This window comes from Oncorhynchus keta, unplaced genomic scaffold (genome assembly GCF_023373465.1).
Source record: "Oncorhynchus keta strain PuntledgeMale-10-30-2019 unplaced genomic scaffold, Oket_V2 Un_contig_1006_pilon_pilon, whole genome shotgun sequence".
NCBI classification, from domain to species: domain Eukaryota; kingdom Metazoa; phylum Chordata; class Actinopteri; order Salmoniformes; family Salmonidae; genus Oncorhynchus; species Oncorhynchus keta.
The window spans coordinates 307,501-326,762 of record NW_026277003.1 but is presented as its reverse complement, the minus strand read 5'-3'; the positions used below and the strand labels follow the sequence as shown (position 1 = coordinate 326,762).

Below are 19,262 nucleotides of genomic sequence, written 5' to 3'. Positions count from 1 at the left end.
TTCATGGTTTTGATGTCTTCACTATTATTCTACAATGTATAAAATAGTAAAAATAAAGAAAAACCCTGGAATGAGTAGGCGTGTCCAAACTTTTGACTGGTTCTGTATTTTTCATATCAAAATATTTATGCATTCACTCACACACAGTCATATACAGTATATATGTTGTATGTGAATGTGTATGCGCCTATTGTACATAAATATGTTTGGAAATACACACATGAGCACACACACACACACACACAAACCACCCCGCCTCTAGGCCACCTGGGTAATATAGCCATACCCGTCCCACCCCTTTACACCTCATTTACCCTCACCCTATCCCACTCCCCTCCCCTCACCTAATCCCACTTCCCTCACCTCATCTCACCACCCTCACCCCATTCCTCCACTCACACCCCAGAGGGGGGCTAATTGGTCTGTGTGATCTCCTTTTTTTCACCTCTGACCCCCTGATGCTAGAATGACAATCCTCCTCCACCCCTAACAACCCCCTCCACCCCCAACGCTTCGCCCCAATTAGGTGGGTCCTGTTTCCCCTCTCCAGTTACAGATGAGAGGTCACGGGGGTTGGAGGACCCACATGTTAGTTTTCCCTCTCTGGGTCCAGTGAAGCATGGAAAGTAACTGGACAACATAAACAGCTTTAGCAGGGAGGATATCAAAGGTTAAACAGAAAGTAGTGTTGACTTAACATAGAAAGTAGTGTTGACTTAACATAGAAAGTAGTATTGACTTAAAATAGAAAGTAGTATTGACTTTGAGGAAAATAGTGACAGGTGGAGAAGCAGGAAGGGGTGAGGAGAAAGAACACATTCCAGAGAGAGGTACAGGAATGTAGGGAAACAGCAAAAGGGCAAAAGGAATAATGAGAATGTGTTAGAGAGCAAAAATGGGAGAACAGTGAGGAAGAGAGAGAGAGAGAGAGAGAGAGAGAGAGAGAGAGGGAGAGAGAGAGAGAGAGAGAGAGAGAGAGAGAGAGAGAGAGAGAGAGAGGAGAGAGAGAGAGAGAGAGAGAGAGAGAGGAAGAGAGAGAGAGAGAGAGAGAGAGAGAGAGAGAGAGAGAGAGAGAGAGAGAGAGAGAGAGAGAGAGAGAGAGAGAGAGAGAGAGAGAGAGAGAGAGAGAGAGAGAGAGAGAGAGAGAGAGAGAGAGAGAGAGAGAGAGAGAGAGAGAGAGAGAGAGAGAGAGAGAGAGAGAGAGAGAGAGAGAGAGAGAGAGAGAGAGAGAGAGAGAGAGAGAAGAGAGAGAGAGAGAGAGAGAGAGAGAGAGAGAGAGAGGAAGAGAGAGAGAGAGAGAGAGAGAGAGAGAGAGAGAGAGAGAGAGAGAGAGAGAGAGAGAGAGAGAGAGAGAGAGAGAGAGAGAGAGAGAGAGAGAGAGAGAGAGAGAGAGAGAGAGAGAGAGAGAGAGAGAGAGAGAGAGAGAGAGAGAGAGAGAGAGAGAGAGAGAGAGAGAGAGAGAGAGAGAGAAGAGAGAGAGAGAAGAGAGAGAGAGAGAGAGAGAGAGAGAGAGAGAGAGAGAGAGAGAGAGAGAGAGAGAGGAAGAGAGAGAGAGAGAGAGAGAGAGAGAGAGAGAGAGAGAGAGAGAGAGAGAGAGAGAGAGAGAGAGAAAAATAGAACCCATTGCCCTTTATGGTTGTGGGGTCTGGGGTCCGCTTATTTATTTCCCCTTTTGTTCTTGAACTATTTGCACATCGTTACCACACTGTATATAGACATAATGACTTTTGAATGTCTTTATTCTTTTGGAAGTTCTGTGAATAATGTTTACTGTTAATTTGTATTGTCTATTTCACTTTTGTTTCTGAATTGAATTGAGGGAGATAGATAGCGATAAAGCTTTGTGCTCACTGAGTTGAAACCAATGGGACACACAGATGAAGAGTGACAGGGAGATGGAGAGTTTTAGAAGGAGGGACCACTGTTCATATGGCACAGCTAGAGAGCACGAGACAGACAGGAGGAGAGCGTACAAACAGAAAGCGATAAAGCTTTGCTCACTGAGCAGAAACCAAGTCTTTCCCCTAACCTCCCCATAATAAAACCACAATCTCAGAGTCTTAACCCAGTGAATCAAGGTGTTAGGGGCTCTCCTCTTCATATGGCGGTGTGTTTCGTCAACTAGCTAATGGAGAGCAGATGTGGAGGTATTTCACAAGTGTGGCTTCGGAAAACATTCCTGCACATAAATCCAATGAACTTAAAAACTGGACGCAGGCAGGCGACCGCCCGCTCCAAATCCAGTTGACTTAGGTAATGTAGTTAGAAGGATGAACAACAGAGGATGGAAAGATATAGACAGTCTGCGTTGTGTCTACGTCAAGGCTAAAGGCTAATTGTTTTAGCACGCTGAAGCTGAGGTAAGCAAAAGTAAACTGCCGTGGTTATTCACACGCGTCAATGTTTTGGTTTATCTGGAAGTTGTCAAAGCATGAGACAGACACATTTGTAGCTGGTGGTCACTTGAGTTGTAAAACCCAGGGTGTTGAACACATGCTGGCTGACTAAACAAGGGTGAGCATCCTTTTCTCTTGGGGCAGCAGAAAGTCTGGATGAAGATCCAATACTTTACCTCTAATCACAGATCTAGTTTAAGATCACCCAAACCCTAACACCTATATTGAACACAAAAATCTGACCATGGACCAGTAGTTATGGGCAACGTCTACCAACAATGCAAGGCTAAGCTGGGAGACCATCACTGGGATAAAACAGCTCTTAGTTGGTGTGGCCGCAGCTGCAAGGTTGTCTGGCACCTCATTCATTGCTAACTGGCTCCACGTGTGTAGGGGGACAAGCCTAAATAAATTAGCCTCCCATTCCCCCCCTGCCACCATAGGCCCACATCCACGCCTGCCCTTGGCGCAAGGCCCTTTTAGTGGCACAGCGGGACTGCTGTGGTCTTGTGTGGCTTTATTAACTGGGTTGGGGCATGGAGAGGTGAGATTGGGGAGGGGGACAGGGAGGAGAGAGTCCCACCAGGTGCTAATAGATTTCCTGCAGCTTTGAAACGTTTGTTTGTGTGGGTCCCCTGGAATGGCGTAGGGTTTCATCTGTGGCAAATTACCTGGACCAGGGTTTGACCTCCCTGCAACACTCCTGGCCCAGACACACACTCCTGGACTGACACACACACGGACAGATGTGAATACACTTACCCAGAAATACACGCCAACACACCTTTCCTCTATTCCTTAACTCCGCCCACCCTCAGCCACCCACCCTCAAAAGACATACACTAAAAAAATGCAACTCTCTCCACACGCATGTCTGTACACCTCCTGCTAACCAAACAAACACATTAACACCTGATGTGCAAACAGTCACGTTTCAAAACTAGCCAACCTGGTGAGAGCTGCTGTGAGGGAGGCAGACTTGCGTGTGTTTGTTTCCCTCCCCTCATGTGTGTGTGAGTCTGTGTCTGTAAGTCTTTGTGTGTGAGTCCTTGTGTGTGAGTCTGTGTGTGTGAGTCTGTGGGGTTTATGGTTGTGTGAGTGGTCCAGGCAGGGGGGGTTGTCTGGCATTGGGACTGTGTGTATGAGTCAGAGCACTAAGTATCTTCTCTCCAAAACAAGCAGCTGTGGGCCCTCTCTGGGAGTCACACACACAAACATGGTATACAGGGCTATCGTGTCAGAAGATGTTTATCTGAATGAGCAGGCAGCTCCCTGTATGCCCCAGTCTCTGCCTCATAATCACAGGCACGTTATTATGTTCTACGCCCCCAGAACTGCTGCAACTCAGCCCAATTCACATTCACACACACCTGGCCCTCACAGCTGAGGAAATAACTCACTCCGCTTGATCACAAAGATGTCTGGATGTCTGTTCTTTGTCTGCCTGTATTATGTCAGTGTCTAAGTCCTAGATTCATGCAGATCAAGCGTTAACCTGCGATAGCCGACACCCGCATCGCTGGTGTTTTGGCAGTGTACAAGCTGTCACTGCCTTAGAACGATCAAATCGGTGAGAAGCTGCTCTTGTGATTATTGTCAAGGAGCCACACCCGTCCCACTCGCGTTAGAAGTTCATAACGACAAAGTGTAGGCTATATAGAAATAATGAAACTCAAATTGAAAATCATTAAACAAAAAATGATTTCTATCAGCCTAATGGAGCTGTAATTAAATCTCACATTCCAGTGGCTGAACTTGTAAACAAGGCTGCATGTCATTTCTCTTAATGCGACTCTGTGCAGCCAATGGCCGTGTCCGCTTTAGGTATAATGTCGGGTATTGTGTAATATATACTGTATATAATCTGTCTGTCTTTTCTATTGGTCTTGTTTGTCTTCTGCCTGTATGATTGTCCATCCATCCTTCAATCCCGACATCCACCCACCCACCCACCCACCCACCCACCCGCCCACCCACCCACCTACCCACCGGTGGAGGCTGCTGACGGGAGAAAGGATCATAATAATGGCCGGAACAGAGCAAATGGAACGGCATCAAACACATGGAAACCATGTATTTGATGTATTTCATACCATTCCACTGATCCCGCTCTAGTCATTACCAACAGCCTGTTCTCCCCAATTAAGGTTTGACCAACCTCCTGTGCCACCCACCCATCCATCTCTCTCTGTTTACCCATCCACATAGTAAAGGTATATGATTGTGTCTTGCTGTTTATCAGTGGTTCAGCAGTTTAACACACATACCAGACTCTTTCACAACACAATGGGTATTTCCCCTTTCCTTTACATCTGTACACAAACCACTTCATCTTTCCTGGTCTCTATGACCGGCTGGCCTCCAGTCATTATTCCAGCTAAGAGAGTTGACGTGCGAGCGCCAGTCACGCCGGTGGTTTTGTCAGTGTAATGAGAACCACATCAAACTATCAGCGCTGGTCATGCTGCTCAATGAGGCGGGACTGGGCCAGGCTGGACCACATCTGCCTGGGGGTACGATACATTAGGGAGGGCGATTCACTTTCACGATGGCCAGAACATGAAAGCAACATGAAAAGGGAGCGCTACCAGACTACAGCAATTTACAGCCAAGAGTGTGCTGAAACAACCAGCAGACGAGTCACCCAGCGAGAGTTAGTGGCAGCTGAAGGTAGATCTACTTCAGTGCAGAGATCGGGGAGTGGTTGCACAGGTGGAGGGGAGTTTGGATTGGAAGTCATATGGGAGGGAAGGTGGGGGGCTGCACCAAGGGGGACGGGGGGCTTGTGGTTACCACCAAACACACACCGCACGCCACAAAACTTCTAAACACTAACTAAAGCACATGGCCCTTGGCAGGTTACCTACTGTGGCAGGTGGCCCAAAATAAGGGGCTGCTACAAAGCATCTGTGCCCTATAGCTTAAAACATGACTTGTAATCATTATAGGTAAATGTAACTGGTCTCCAATTCTGTGGCTAACTCGGAGGCCCACTTCCATAAACAGAAGTATTCTGGCATGGATATGATGTCCTCAAGGTTTCTCCCTGTCAGCGGTGGCAGGTACTAGGGCTGTTACGTGACCGTATTACCACCACACCGGAGGTCACGAGTCATGATGACAGTCAAATTCCACGTGGCCGCGTCGTCACTGTCATTAGGCTTCTCCCAGCTCTATAGCCGCTGATGGACATTAGTAGCCTACCAAACTTACTAACGGCCTGGTAATCAGCACTCTATTGTCCCTCTAATCACTGACATCAATGCAAATTTAATAAAAATCTAATCAAACAATTCATGGGAGCCCATAAGCTCACATTGCGCAACATTTCTATAGGCTTTACATTTTGAGTGAGAAAACAGTGTGAGGGACTCGATTAAAAAGAGGATCCCATCAGATTTCTATAGGCTAGACCTACTATATTTATTAACTTTCCTAATATTAAGCACATAGCTTTGCTTTACAACAGGAGTATAGCCTACCTGGCTGGCATGACAATTAACCATCCTCCATTCACAAAAAAGCATCCTCCATTTGCTAAGTATTTTCCCCCTCCCCTGTTTGGAGACAGGTGCATGATAATGGTCCATTCGGAATCAAAACTAATTGCACACCTATTATTTAGTATATGTAAAGACAAAATTAAATCCAGAATAGTCTGTTGGGTGACAATGTTAGCCTATCACTTGTAAATGATGCCCAGCTTAAAAGTGTATTTGTCACGTGGGTCGAATACAACAAGGGTAGACCTTACAGTGAAATGCTTACTTATAGGCCCTAACTAACAGTGCAATTTTTAAGTAAAAAATAGGTTTTAGGGGAAAAATAGATAAGTAAAAAATAAAAAACAACAGTAAAAAGACAGTGAAAAATAACAGGAGCGAGGCTATATACAGTAGCAAGGCTATAACAGTAGCGAGACTATATACAGGCACCGATTGGTCGGGCTGATTGAGGTAGTATGTACATGTAGGTATGGTTAAAGTGAATATGCATATATGATAAACAGAGAGTAGCAGTAGTTTAAAAGAGGGATTGGCGTAAAAGCGAAATTTGATTGCCTGTTCAGGAGTCTTATGGCTTGGGGGTAAAGGCTGTTGAGAAGCCTTTTTGTCCTCGACTTGGTGCTCCGGTACCGCTTGCCATGAGGTAGTAGAGAGAACAGTCTATGACTGGGGTGGCTGGGGTCTTTGACAATTTTTAGGGCCTTCCTCTGACACCGCCTGGTGTAGAGGTCCTGGATGGCAGGCAGCTTAGCCCCAGTGATGTACTGGGCCGTACGCACTGCCCTCTGTAGTGCCTTGCGGTCGGAGGCCGAGCAGTTGCCGTACCAGGCAGTGAGGCAACCAGTCAGGATGCTCTCAATATTGCAGCCGTATAACTTTTTGAGGATCTGAGGACCCATGCCAAATATTTTTAGTTTCCTGAGGGGGGATAGGCTTTGTCGTGCCCTCTTCATGACTGTCTTGGTGTGTTTGGACCATTCTAGTTTGTTGGTGATGTGGACACCAAGGAACTTGAAGCTCTCAACCTGCTCAACTACAGCCCCGTCGATGAGAATGGGGGCGTGCTCGGTCCTCCTTTTCCTGTAGTCCACAATCATCTCTTTAGTCTTGATTACATTGAGGGATAGGTTGTTATTCTGGCACCATCAGGCCAGGTCTCTGACCTCCTCCCTATAGGCTGTCTCGTCGTTGTCGGTGATCAGGCCTACCACTATTGTGTCATCTGCAAACTTAATGATGGTGTTGGAGTCATGCCTGGCCACGCAGTCGTGGATGAACAGGGAGTACAGGAGGGGACTGAGCATGCACCCCTGAGGGGTTCCAGTGTTGCGGGGTTCCAGTGTCCAGTGTGGCAGATGTCACCACCTGGGGGTAGCCCATCAGTAAGTCCAGGATCCAGTTGCAGAGGGAGGTGTTTAGTTCCAGGATCCTTAGCTTAGTGATGAGCTTTGAGGGTACTATGGTGTTGAACGCTGAGCTGTAGTCAATGAATAGCATTCACACGTAGGTGTTAATTTATTCCAGGTGGGAAAGGGCAGTGTGGAGTGCAAAAGAGATTGCAGCATCTGTGGATCTGTTTGGGTGGTATGCAAATTGGAGTGGGTCTAGGGTTTCTGGGATAATGGTGTTGATGTGAGCCATTACCAGCCTTTCAAAGCACAACATGGCTACAGACGTGAGTGCTACGGGTCTGTAGTCATTTGGGCAGGTTTCCTTAATGTTCTTGGGCACAGGGACTATAGTGGACTGCTTGAAACATGTTGGTATTACAGACTCAGTCAGGGACATGTTGAAAATGTCAGTGAAGACACCTGCCAGTTGATCAGCACATGCCCTGGTAATCCGTCTGGCCCCGCGGCCTTGTGAATGAGGACCTGTTTAAAAGGTCTTACTCACATCGGCTATGGAGAGCGTGATCACACAGTCTTCCGGAACAGCTGATGCTGTCATGCATGCCTCCGTGTTGCTTGCCTCGAAGCGAGCATAGAAGTGATTTAGCTAGTCTGGTAGGCTTGTGTCACTGGGCAGCTCGCGGCTGTGCTTCCCTTTGTAGTCTGTAATAGTTTGAAGACCTGCCACATAAAACGAGTGCCGGAGCCGGTGTAGTACGATTCAATCTTAGCCCTGTATTGTTGCTTTGCCTGTTTGATGGTTCTGGGCATTATAAGCTTCCGGGTTAGAGTCTTGAAAGTGGCAGCTCTACCGTTTAGGTCAGTGAGGATACTACCAGTAATCCTTGGCTTTTGGTTGTGGTATATACGTACAGTCACTGTGGGGACGACGTCTTCGATGCACTTATTGATAAAGCCAGTGACTGATGTGGTGTATTCCTCAATGCAATCGGAAGAATCACGGAAAATGTTCCAGTCTGCGATAGCAAAACAGTTTTGTAGTTCAGCATCTGCTTCATCTGAACACTTTTTTTATAGACCAAGTCACTGGTGCTTCCTGCTTTAATTTGTGCTTGTAAGCAGGAATCAGGAGGATAGAATTATGGTCAGATTTACCAAATGGAGGGCGAGGGAGAGCTTTGTACGCGTCTCTGTGTGTGGAGTACAGGTGATCTAGAATTTTTTTCCCTCTGGTTGCGCATTTAACATGTTGATAGAGATTAAGTAAAACTGATTTAAGTTTCCCTGCATTAAAGTTTGCGGCCACGAGGAGCGTCGCCTCTGAGTGAGTGGTTTCCTGTTTGCTTATTTCCTTAAACAGCTGACTGAGTGTGATCTTAGTGCCAGCATCTGTCTGTGGTGGTAAATAAACAGCCACGAAAAGTATAGAGGAAAAATGTCTTGGCAAATAGTGTGGTCTACAGTTTATCATGAGACTACTTCAGGTGAGCAAAATCTAGAGACGTCCTTAGATTTCGTGCACCACCTGTTGTTTACATATATGCATAGACCCCCCTCCCCCTTGTCTTACCGGAGTGTGCTGTTCTATCTAGCCGGTGCAGCGAATACCCTTAAGGCAAGAAACAGCTATTTCCTTTTTTTTGATGACTCTTTCAAAACATAGTCACATACCTCATGCAGGCTAGCCCATAGGCCTATGTTTGGCCAAATAACTTCTTAAAATGAAGCACATTAATCCGCTTTACAGCTGGTGTAGAGCCTAACTTGCATACATACCCAGCGTGTGAGTTTAAAGTTTGGGGAAGATAGTTTTCACCATAAAAATGCACCTTCAAAATAAAAGCATTGTATGTATAATCACATTTGCAGTCACTTGTGAGAATGGTGTTTTCCTGCTAATGGAACATTATAGCCTACTGTCGTGTGCGCATGGCTACGCTTATAATGTGAAGAAATAGCCTAATAGTTTATCAACATTTTCAGCTAAATGTTCTGATCTGTTTTATCAAGCTCATTGCTTAAAACAGGTTTTTTGATACTAGTGGTTGTATTAATTTGGAATCTATCACATCCCACAACTGTCCCAGACTGTCTGGAATATTTATTTCATGAACAGAATAGGTCAACTTTTGTACTATGGGGGATAGTAGATTGACATAGGCTCGTGCTTTTGTTGTTCGTTAGGCCTACTCATCTTGTTGGCTGACGAAAGTAAATGTGGACATCCAATATCTTCAATATGCGCCTTGATAAGGACACACACAGTTACGTTCCCGATGTGTGTCTTCACTTGTATCCTGTGAGAAAGTCCCTATCACATGACAGAGTGATCACCATGTGAGTGAGAGGTGCTTGGGCACCAGCCAGGAGAAGGGAATTGTAGGGCCAACGTTCGCTGGCTAGAAAAGGCAAACATTTTTTAGGGGGCATTACGGCCACACAAAGGGGATGCAGCAGGGAGATTCAAGGCATATCAAGTGCTTGTCAAATTGTGAATGAAAGCCTTTCATGCGACTATTTTCAAATCACCATTAGTCGTATTATGCAGCCTTAGAATCCATTTAAAATCTAAACATATAGGCCAACATTTCTATCACAACTAAAGTTACAAAAATGATTAATGGCTGTGGGTAACTGGTGAAAGTAGTCAGGCTCAGGAGAGCTGAGATGCGTGGACAAGGTATTTAATTACAAGAAAACACCAGTACAAACACAATACTATGGTGCTGGAAAAATACCGGTACCACGAAATAAACGGGCGTAACAACAAAACCCGGCAACAAAATACCAGCAGTCAGAATACAACCTTACAATAAAACAAACACACACACAAACATGGGGGAAACCAGAGGGTTAAATAATGAACATGTATTGGGGGGAATTGAAACAAGGTGTGTAGAAAACAAAGACAAAACAAATGGAAAATGAAAAGTGGTTCGGTGATGGCTAGAAGGCCGGTGACGTCGACTGCCGAACGCCGCCCGAACAAGGAGAGGGATCCACTTTGGCGGAAGTCGTGACAAAATGAAGCATATAGAAGTACCAGTTTCTTTGTTAACCACTCAACACAGAATAGCCGCATGTGCTTCCTCCCTCAAATAGTTTGGAGAAAATATCCTTTCTATTTTATTCAGCTTTGTTCAATTGTATTCTTAAAACTATAAAATAATATAAAATAGTACCATGGAATTCAAGGCAAATCTTGTCTGCTAAAGAAACGAGTGTAGCCCACAGCAATACGGCATTGTCAGATCAGGGCTTAACAACTCAGAGTATGCTATTCTTTTCTTCTGAAATAAACTACATTTTCTTCATCTCATGTTTCTTGTGACCTGTCTAAAATAAATAATGGATTTATTGTGATGGTGTAGGCTATATTACATAGATTTTTTTGTAGATGTTCCAATGGTCTGCATCAGTGGCTTGTAGGCTGTGTGTGAAAGCCAGGAGATGCTAAACGTGTTTATGTTAATTAACGGTCAATTACCGTGAGAACGGCAGTTATTTGCTTGAAAATCACAGACTGACAAAATGTTATGACCGCCACAGCCCTAGCTGGTATCTCTTTAAATCGGAGGACAGGCTCAATGGATGGAATGGAATGGTATTAATACCATTTCAGCCGTTCCATTCCAGTCATTTCTATGAGCCTTCCTCCTCTTACCAGCCTCCACTGTATTCAATAGGCAGTGCCTGTTCTAAAAAGGCTGTCTACCCCGATGGGCCCCCTGACGCAGGAACCCTGTGTAAACGTTTACTGTAATCTTCTCTCTTTTACATGTCATCTAATCTCTAATGATGACTGGAAGAGTGAGCTGCGGAGCTGCGAGCTGGGGACCAAGGACCTTGAGGTCACTGGCCAGCTACAGTACATGAGAGAGGTGCTGTATTAACAGACCTCGGGAAAAACAAACAGTCTAAATATAAACGTCTCAGCTGTCCTAAATTGGGTTCTCAATCCCCATTCCCGTTCAAATCTCATAGGGTTAAGATGTTGACATTACATTTACATTACATTTAAGTCATTTAGTTGACCACCGTCACAAGACTGTAATGGCCGTCCCGACAAAAGGCAAGTGAAACCTGCTTACGAGGCCTTTAGAAAAGGAAATCCGAAGCTATGTCAAGTCAGAAGATCTGCAAACAAACACGGTTCTATAGAAACACAATGGACTTCAATAGGGATGTTGATGATGCCTTGAAGTTGCACTGAGAAGCCTGGAGACTCAGAGTTTTGAAATGGGCTCAACCAAAACCTCATCAAAGTCTAGGTGGTCTGATCTTCTCTGTTGGTTGAGGTTTAGAAGGTTGCTTTTCCTGCAGCTCTCGACAGCTTCCCACAAAGCTCTTCTCTCATCATCTATCCCCACTGGACCACATGTATCTTCATGTAACTCTGTGTCAGTTTTGGGGGCTCAGTAGGTTTTCACTGTGGGTACTGAAGTCTTTGGTTGTCTCCATTTCATCACCATCAACACATATAGTTTAACACATTTGTCAATTATAGACATATTTCAAATGACATAGTCTTAAACGATTGACCATATCCCCATAAGCCAGTGTTACAGTTATTAAGAGTGAATGTTAAGGTGAATGCATTAGCTCATTCTAAAGGGATTACGTAACAGCCTATCAGCATGTAAATATTGTGCCAACATTCCTTCTCACCAGTGAAGTGCAACTAATAGACTCCATTTAAACAGTGCATTAGGGTTAACTCACCTAAACCACCACCAATGTGCAGTTCCACCATCTCTGTGATGCTTGGTGCCCATTTTGTATCTGTATTTCTGTTCACTAGTAATGAAATACATGTATTTATGCGAACATATCGTGGGGCATCCAGTGACTGCAGTTTCCGTCAGATATGGATCAACACAAAGCTGCAAGCCGAAACTCGGATAACAATCAGAACACAACATGACCGAGCCAGAACATAAACAGGAGGGGCAATCTTGGAAACCAGACACAGAAAGCAGAGCCTCTGGCACTGAGTACTTAGTGTCATGTCGAGGTGACCAGAGGTGTCATGGCCATATATTGTTGTTGTTGTTTCCTTCTGATATTATTAAGCCACATAGCAATTTGAGGAAGTTTGCTTTAGTTACCCCATATAGGTACCCAATCTCCCAAACTCATAACTTGCTCATCAGATGCCATTTCAGGCTGTCAATCAAGTTAGAGTAGCTAGCTTGTGTAACTACAGGTAACTGCCAAAATAAAGGAAACACCAACATAAAGTGTCTTAATAGGGTGTTGGGCACCACAAGCCAGAACAGCTTCAATATGTGCCTTGTCATAGATTCTACAAGTGTCTGGAACTCTATTGGAGGGATGCGACACCATTCTTCCACAAGAAATTCCATCGTTTAGTGTTTTGATGATGGTGAAAAATGCTGTCTCAGACACAGCTCCAGAATCTCCCATAAGTGTTCAAGTGTGTTGAAATCTGATAACTGAGACACTGATGACATATGGCTTACATCGTTTTCATGCTCATCAAACCATTCAGTGACCACTCGTGCCCTGTGGATGGTAGCCAAAATGATGGCCTGCCCAGCCTTTTTATACATGACCGTATGCATAATGATATGTTTCTTTAAAAAAATTTACTCAAGAACCACCGGCAGGAGGATACAGATCACTCATCCATATCTGGCTTAGAAAACACTTTCTGAAGAATCTCTATTCGTGAAGTGGAGTCCAAATAGGGAAATGGGAAAACCCATGACATGCAGAGGCAGTATACCCAGAAGGACGTTTTGGTAACACTTACCCATCCAGCTGTAATGCTTTAGAACTTTGTATAAATGTGAACCGTGTCTTATGACAAGGCTTATAATATGTCTCTCTATATCAGGAGTCGGTAATAGGCTGCCCGCAGGCCAAAACCGGCCCACAGGGTTTAGTTTTGGGTCAAAAAAGACTAAAATCACCAGGAATTCAGCTAAACATTTGTTTAATTTAGAAAATGTATTCCCATATATTCCCACAAAAGAGACATATGTGATCGTGTCTCAATGTAATCCAGGCTTGAAATGATTATTTTTAAAAATAACCTTTTTTGGGGCTTAGTTGTGGTCAATTTGCAGTGTACAAATTAGTATAATTATGTTCTGACTCCCCGACCATCTGCTCTGACAAAAATGGACTGGGGCTGTATCTATTTGCCTACCCCTGTTCTATAAATTACATTTTCAACGGTCTTAAACTGACATTATAAAAGGGCTCATACATGCTCATAACAAGTCCTACAATGCATTATAATGCATTATAACTGGGTGATTTAGGTTAAGTGTTAGCAAGGTACACAAGCATATATTTATTAAAACATATTCCAGAGAAAGAGTAGAGACTGCAGACTGAGCATGCAGTCTAGTTTGAAATATAGGTCAAGGGATTGGATGTGTCACGTGTCAAAAGGTCAGCCAAAATGTGAAGTGATATGCCCAATGAACGTTTGCCAACAAACCTTATGGGACTCTGCTCAGCTCTACCATTTGCTGCTGAAAGCTATGACATTTCACTGCTGAGTTTGACCTTCACTACGCCCTACTAAAGACTCTATACAATGTTTATGGTTTATCTTTATAGTTTATGATATTATTATAAGTTCTTACAAAGAGATAGTGAGGGAACGACTGAGCTGTTCCATAGTGCTTTGGTCGTAATTGTTATGGTCAATTTCCTGCTTGGGGTCTATAAAATATGTAATTTCATATTATTGCTCTCTGCTTAGTCATTTCCACAGCTGTGCTACCAGTAATAAAGACTGTTTTATTAATCATAAATACTAAAAGGCATTGTAATTGGACTCATTAAAATGTCCCTTAGCACCAGAGAGACTTACGCGTTCCTTCTTGGGGCCTGCAGTATATCATACAGTATAAGGGACAATTTTAACGTTGATTGTAAGGGGTAAAATGAGCATGTAGTCTGTCTTTGGGGGGCTGTGAAGGAGTATGTGGCTATGGATGTAGACTTGACAGCAGCTGGTTTCAGGTTCAAGTCTGAGAAGGATCTCTGCTACCGACTAAGTCAATTTACATTCGATAAACATACTGTCGGAGAAGGGGGGAATAAACTGTACATGAAAAAGCTCTCTTTATCAAGTGCATCTTCATACAGTTGAAGTCGGAAGTTTACATACACTTACAGTGCCTTGCGAAAGTATTCGGCCCCCTTGAACTTTGCAACCTTTTGCCACATTTCAGGCTTCAAACATAAAGATATAAAACTGTATTTTTGTGAAGAATCAACAACAAGTGGGACACAATCATGAAGTGGAACGACATTTATTGGATATTTCAAACTTTTTTAACAAATCAAAAACTGAAAAATTGGGCGTGCAAAATTATTCAGCCCCTTTACTTTCAGTGCAGCAAACTCTCTCCAGACGTTCAGTGAGGATCTCTGAATGATCCAATGTTGACCTAAATGACTAATGATGATAAATACAATCCACCTGCGTGTAATCAAGTCTCCGTATACAGTGCCTTGCGAAAGTATTCGGCCCCCTTGAACTTTGCGACATTTTGCCACATTTCAGGCTTCAAACATAAAGATATAAAACTGTATTTTTTGGTGAAGAATCAACAACAAGTGGGACACAATCATGAAGTGGAACAACATTTATTGGATATTTCAAACTTTTTTAACAAATCAAAAACTGAAAAATTGGGCGTGCAAAATTATTCAGCCCCCTTAAGTTAATACCTTGTAGCGCCACCTTTTGCTACGATTACAGCTGTAAGTCGCTTGGGGTATGTCTATCAGTTTTGCACATCGAGAGACTGAATTTTTTTCCCCCACTTGTTGATTCTTCACAAAAAAATACAGTTTTATATCTTTATGTTTGAAGCCTGAAATGTGGCAAAAGGTCGCAAAGTTCAAGGGGGCCGAATACTTTCGCAAGGCACTGTATGTTGGAGTAATTAAAACTCTCTTTTCAACCATTCCACAAATTTCTTGTTAACAAACTACAGTTTTGGCAAGTCGGTTAGGACATCTACTTTGTGCATGACACAAGTCATTTTTCCAACAATTGTCAGAAGTTGACATAATTTGAGTCAATTGGAGGTGTACCTGTGGATGTATTTCAAGGCCTACCTTCAAACTCAGTGCCTCTTTACTTGACATCATAGGAAAAATCTAAATAAATCAGCCAAGACCTCAGATTTTTTTTGTAGACCTCCACAAGTCTGGTTCATCCTTGGGAGCAATTTCCAAATGCCTGAAGGTACCATGTTCATTTGTACAAACAATAGTATGCAAGTATAAACACCATGGGACCACGCAGCCGTCATACCGCTCAGGAAGGAGACACATTCTGTCTCCAAGAGATATACATACTTTGGTGCGAAAAGTGCAAATCAATCCTAGAAGAACACCCAAAGGACCTTGTGAAGATGCTGGAGGAAACAGGTACAAAAGTATCTATATCCACAGTAAAACAAGTCCTATATCGAAATAACCTGAAAGGTCGCTCAGCAAGGAAGAGGCCACTGCTCCACAACTGCCATAAAAAAGCCAAACTACAGTTTGCAACTGCACATGGGGACAAAGATCATACTTTTTGGAGAAATGTCCTCTGTTCTGATGAAACAAAAATAGAACTGTTTGGCGATAATGACCATCGTTATGTTTAGAGGAAAAAGGGCGAGGCTTGCAAGCCGAAGAACACCATCCCAACCGTGAAGCACGGGGATGGCAGCGTCATGTTGTGTGGTGCTTTTTCTGCAGGAGGGACTGGTGCACTTCACAAAATAGATGGTATCATGAGGCGGGAAAGTTATGTGGATATATTGAAGCAACATCTCAAGACATCAGTCAGGAAGTTAAAGCTTAGTCGCAAATGGGTCTTCCAAATGGACAATGACCCCAAGCATACTTCCAAAGTTGTGGCAAAATGGCTTAAGGACAATGGCCATCACAAAGCCCTGACTTCAATCTCATAGAGAATTTGTGGGTAGAACTGAAAAAACATGTGCGAGCAAGGAGGCCTACAAACCTGACTCAGTTACACCAGCTCTGTTCTAGAGGAAGGGGCCAAAATTCACACAACTTATTGTGGGAATCTTGTGGAAGGTTACCCAAAACGTTTGACTCAAGTTAAACAATTTAAAGGCAATGATATCAAATACTAATTCTGTTTATTGTAAACTTGAGACCCACTGGGAATGTGATGAAAGAAATAAAAGCTGAAATAAAATCACTCTCTCTACTATTATTCTGACATTTCACATTCTTAAAATAAAGTGGTGATCCTAACTGATCTAATACAGGAAATTATTACTTGGATTAAATGTCAGGAATTGTGAAAAACTGAGTTTAAATGTATTTGGCTTATGTGTATGTAAACTTCCAACTTCAACTGTAAATGTGTCCCTTAAGCATATTCAGTGTCATAACCACAGAGAGATATAGATATTCTTCACTTTCACAACTGGATTTTGTTGTTGGCCCGGCCTCAATTCTCCTCTCTGATTGGCCGGTGGGAGTCACTGGGGGACACTGGGATAGCAGACTGCAGCTTCTTTCAGTTTCTCACACACATTGTGGGGAAAAGTGGGAAATGTGTTTTGGCAACGTTACAGTAACAGTAAGTCAATCTGGGTTGAGGAGGAAAGGGCCCAGAACTGGAAGAGGACACCATTCAATAGCTAATGAGGAAGTTTTATTCTGAATATACTGTATTTGCACATGAATAAGCATTTTCCAGGATTATAAACATGACTATTTTCTTTCTTTCGTCCGAGACTAATAACAGTATTGTACAAATTTATACATGACTGATTCAGGTGAATCAAGTTCCACAAAAGTGTAACATCTTAAAAGCACAATCAAGAGAGATTGATGCAGAGGCCCACCAATAGCCTGTCAAAAGGGAGGCTGACAAGGGGAGATTAGTGGACATGTCCACCAATGGTCTGCCATGAAAACGCTGGCAGAGAAAGATTGGGGGGCGGTCCCACCAATAGCCTGACATAGTGTGGCAGGCATGGAACACTCCCCTTAAAACACACTGAGAGTTCATGATAACAAAAAAGTGTCCAGAAAAAGCATAACCCACACAATCCACACAGAGAGCACCACAGCATCAAAAAACACTTCCAATCACTCTGCTAATATGTTATGCCTGAGGTGACAGCATCTGATTTTAGCCCTTAGAGTGGCATGAAATAACCAGACACCATTTCCCAAGGGTCTAGTCTGGTCTTGAATGTGACAACCTGTGACAGAGGAAAACATATCTATTGTCACATACACCGGAGAGGTGCAGGGAACTGTGTTGTTTTACAGGGTCAGCCATAGTAGTACAGCGCCCCTGGAGCAAATTAGGGTTAAGTGCCTTGCTCAAGGGCAAATTGACCGATTTTTAACCTTGTCGGCTCGTGCATTCAAACCAGTGACATCTCGGTTACTGGCCCAACGCTCTAACCGCTAGGCCACTGCGCTCACTCAGATCAGGGCGGTACCAAATGCTGTCTCCTCAAGAGAAAGGCAGTAGAAGCTGTATCGTTATCATATCATAAACAAACACCCAACAAACCCACGGTATTATGCTTCCCATCCCAACAATACATACCAAAGCAGGAGAAGAAAGAGGGTACTTTATCTCATTGCCTGCCACTGATACAGTATCATGGCATTATCATGCAACACAGGGAAAATAGATGAGATTTGCACTTATTCAATCCTAAACGTTGCATAAACGTTAGTAATAGGTTTCCCGGTAAACAGAGAAAGAGAGTCCTATGGCACTTGATATTCTTGAATATTCTTAGATATTGAGGGTCTTAAATACAGGATGTTAGTTAGTTTCCCCACAGAACATTGAAACAACCAATACGGGACCCTAAATGTCACCTCACATGACAGCAGTCCACCTTTGGTGATGCTGCTCGAGTTTCACCACATAACATATTGGCAAATAATCATAGCTTAAGACTGGGATCATAACAAAAATCCCTTTCCTCTTCAGTGTTTCAGAGAAATTGAAAAGGTCCAGATGGATTTTATTCTGGTTGACGTAAGAAGGCTTTGTAATTCTAATTTAAGCAATGATAATGAGGTGTGGGAGAAGTATTTGAATGGCACTAGAGACCACACAGCGTAATCATGTAGTTTCCCAACTCTACACTGAATTGACTATGTGGTTTCCTGAGTCCATATGCCTCTGTTTTCAAAGGAAACTATGTGTGAATGTTTCTGACCCCAAGGCTCCTTTAAAGTCCCTGTTTTGGCAGTTGTTTGCATTTTCATTTACAGCAATTAATTCAATGAAGTATTACTAATACAAGTCTTAAGCAAGTTATCGGATACTATGATTGTCAATTGTTATCGAATCGATTGTCTGAAATTATCTTGTTTAGTGCTTAAGAGGTCAATTCAGTGCCAGGAACTCCTCTATATTTGCTCTACAACAGATCAGTAACACTAAATCGACCATCAGATCACGTCCCAGTCGAACAAGCTGAATTGCATCACAAATAAAACATTTTTTTTTAAAAAGCACAGCATATCTACCATGTCCCTCTTTTGAATCATGTTCAAAAATTAAATGAATACAATCAATTTAGAGAGGAATTGTTGATATTCTGACATGATAATAAAACCGCATTTTAATAAAACCGTTTTTTCTACAACGTTGAATAAAGAAACGTAACCTTTATGTCTCTTTCACTCAAAGTTATTCCACTGCATAATCATTTGGCTAGGATGATTGACGGGTCCAGATTTGGTCCTGAATAAAACGAGGCACATTTCTGTTATTTCTCATGTAGTATGTTGGTAGCTGTTCTTGTGGGGAAATGAGTTAGCAGGTGTATACCATAGTATAGTATATACATAGTAGTATATACCATAGTATAGTACACTCAGAAAGACAGAATCCTATTGTCAATCTGTCTTGAATCTCTAATTCATAAAGTTATTAAAGTACCAGAACCACAAGACACACAAAAACTAAGAAAGTACAACAGGACTGATATCCACACTGATATGAA

At 43.1% G+C, this 19,262-nt stretch overlaps 1 protein-coding gene across 1 annotated transcript in view; it reads right to left on the bottom strand.

The window, feature by feature from the left end:
* Positions 1–14,533: 14,533 nt before the first annotated feature.
* Positions 14,534–19,262, bottom strand: part of LOC118378143 (voltage-dependent calcium channel subunit alpha-2/delta-1-like) — a 32,106-nt gene continuing 27,377 nt past the window's right edge. Inside the window, exon 17 of the mRNA XM_052500226.1 lies at positions 14,534–19,262. This exon is cut by the window's right edge and continues 1,621 nt beyond it. The gene's annotated coding sequence lies outside the window, so the exon portion shown is untranslated.